The following is a 2943-nucleotide window of genomic DNA, read 5'->3' as shown; positions in this document are numbered from 1 at the left end:
GGAATGCGGTCGATCCAAAAACACTAGACTTTCACCCAGGAAACCGCCGTTAGTGTCCGTGTGAAACCAAAAGTAAATGTTAACTTATTGGTCAAATTACTGAAGTAACTCCACTTCTGTCGTTATTTTAGCCCAAACGTTGACTTAATTGTCACGTCAAAAATAAATGAGCTGAATAAAACGCGACCCTCTTGAGACCCTCTTCACAGCTTCTCCTCACCACACCACCGACGTTTAGACGCGTCAGCACTTTGTTAACCGTGCGCTTCCACCCTCCGGAGCGCGTCGTCTTCATCACTCACTGTGGTATCAACACTCACCAAAGACACGAGGACAAAAAAGGTGAGTGCACCAGCTGGTGTGGCCTGAAGGGGGCGCATGAAGCCGGCGAGTCACACTGGTTCAGAGCTGGAGGAGGGAGACACTACTGTGACACTCCATGTTGTCCAAAACACACACTAACAGAGAGTGTGACGCTGACAAACTCAGTACATCTGCAGCTTGTGTGTGTGTGTGTGTGTGTGTGTGTGTGTGTGTGTGTGTGTGTGTGTGTGTGTGTGTGTGTGTGTGAGATCGACAGACGTCTCATGTAGGGTGTCAGACCTGTGAAGATCCTTGAGTGGGTGTCAACAGAGAGGAAAGGAAGTGTCAATGGGTAAAGACTGTTTATAAGGAGTGGACGTAGTCATGGTGACGTCACTCGTTGGTTTGTGGACTGATGTTCTGAAGCCTCAAGTTCAGCGATTTGGCCGTCGCCATCTTGTTTTTTTGCAACCAGTGAACAGGAAGTGACCACATCTAGATTGAGGAGGAGTGACGTAGAGACGCCGTGTACGTCTCTGGTAGAGACCTGTCAATCAGCGTGTAGCCCCGCCCCTAAATCATCCCCTGCTTCATGGTGTGTTTGACTCTAAATGGAGCATAATGTACTAAATGAACATCATGCTGTATTGAAGAAGACTGTAAACTAGAGATTGAGACCATAAACTCATGTTTACAATGTTTACTGAGGGAATAAATCAAGAGAGAAGTAGAGTCATTTTAGACTAGACTTCTATACAACCAGAAATATTCAGAAAGCCTTCTGTGAAAAAAAAAAAGAGTCTTTTGATATAAAGTTGCTGGGAAGCTTCATAGTTCCACTCAGAAGACTCCCATCAATCAAAGCGTCCCTTTGGTTTCTGGGAAGGCTCTCTGGAGAGAATGAATTAGCAACAGCAATCACAGACAACAGGAGTCTAAATCAGCATCAATTAAAAACAGGTGTTACATTGACACTCACTGCTTCAGTCTCTGCATGGCACTGTCAACACCTCATACACAGCTGTGCTCAGTGCAGACCTGCATGTTCACAAACCACAGAGCTACGCCATCAAATACATTTGTATGTAATCCAAGTAATCGTGAACTAGGAAGTATAAAGAGGGAGGAACAAAGGAAGGCGGTCGATCCTAAAAACACTAGACTTTCACCCAGTAAACCGCTGTTAGTGTCCCGTGTGACGTCAATGTTGACGCATTTGTCCCGTAACTTCTGTCGTTACTTTAACCCAAACATTCTCTTCTTTGACATGTTACTTCTGTACTTGAGTAACTTGTGTAGTTTTTTTCAAACCAAAACCTTTTCTTGAATCCAACCCAAGTGGTTTTGTTGCTTTAACTCAACAAAGACGTTTCCTTGGAAGGATACAGTGACAGTAGTAGTTTGAATATAAAGAACAGAAATTGCTGCAGGACCTTTTTGTGAGGATATGTTGCGCGTATGTTTCGTAGCGTTGATTCAGGTCACAGGTTTAAAAGCTTTGAGTAACTTGTAATGTACTTATCAAACTGAGGTATTTGAGTTAGTGCAGACATGTAGCCTGAGATCACGTTTCTCTTTGTCCCTCATTGCTTTCACGTCCTTCTTTCGTCGTGACGGACGTCGGGTAAATCGCTCAGACCTTCAGGCGCCTCGCTATTGATCGTTTGTAACGTTTCAGTGACGTAGGAACTGTTGCACTGAGGATTTGTCCTCTTCACAGAGTCAGTCGAGCCTGAGATGCTATTTCCAATACCTTTACTTTTGATTGGATGTTTGATGTATTATTTTAGGAGCCATTTTAACATGTTTTGCCCATGGTCCTTTGCATGGTGGGGATTATTGTTATTAACTCTTCTTACAACTTGTAATGCTTCTTTCTGGATCAAAGAAAGCTGCACTGAGGTCGAGCTAAGCCGCAGTATTTTAGTGTTTAACAATTATAATAAAAGAAGACTAAATAACAACACTGGCTGTTAAGTGCAGTTTCCTCCTTGACACGGAGTTATCACTAATTAAAGGTGATGTAATGGATCTATTGTTCAAACGGACATATTATCCCTTCAGCCAGAGAGGACTCTCTCTATTAATCTAGCAGCGATACTGAGTCATTACAAATAAACAAGGAGAAGGACGTGCATATCTGAGCAATGGCTCCCAGAGGCAACACCATCCTCTGACTTCTCACACTCCATACTACGACTGTCAAGCACAACCGGTACTGCTGCTGACATGTAGGAGTGGAGAGACAGTTGGTAGAATTACATATCTTTAAAAACAGATCATAATAAATAATAAGGGCACCTCTTCTTCTCTGATATGAACTCAGTAGCAGCAACAAAACAAGTAAAGAGCAGGTTGTACACGGAGACATCAGGGCTCATATTTATCGAGCATCTCACCACTTATAACTGGCAAAAACATACTGAAAGTAACATTTTATTCTTCTTTTGGTGATGTGAGGTAGCTAACACAGCTATAATACTGATAGATAATAGAATAGCAATAGATATATAGAGATATTTAAGACACGTTGGTTTAGTTGTCTAAACCTAACTGTCGGTTTAGTTGTCTAAACCTAACTGTCGGTTTAGTTGTCTAAACCTAACTGTTGGTTTTGTTTTCTAAACCTAACTGTTGGTT

The 2943-nt window shown here is 42.4% G+C and overlaps 1 protein-coding gene across 1 annotated transcript in view; it reads right to left on the bottom strand.

Annotated features, from left to right (window-relative positions):
• The window catches only part of efr3a (EFR3 homolog A (S. cerevisiae)), a 59351-nt gene that overhangs the window by 20899 nt on the left and 35509 nt on the right, over positions 1-2943 (bottom strand). The window lies entirely within an intron of this gene.

The sequence above is a fragment of the Cebidichthys violaceus genome, unplaced genomic scaffold, assembly GCF_023349555.1.
Source record: "Cebidichthys violaceus isolate CVI_PGR_0920_01 unplaced genomic scaffold, fCebVio1.0.p SCAF_38, whole genome shotgun sequence".
NCBI lineage: Eukaryota > Metazoa > Chordata > Actinopteri > Perciformes > Stichaeidae > Cebidichthys > Cebidichthys violaceus.
Note: the sequence above shows the minus strand (reverse complement) of the source record. Positions and strands in the feature narration are given on the sequence as shown.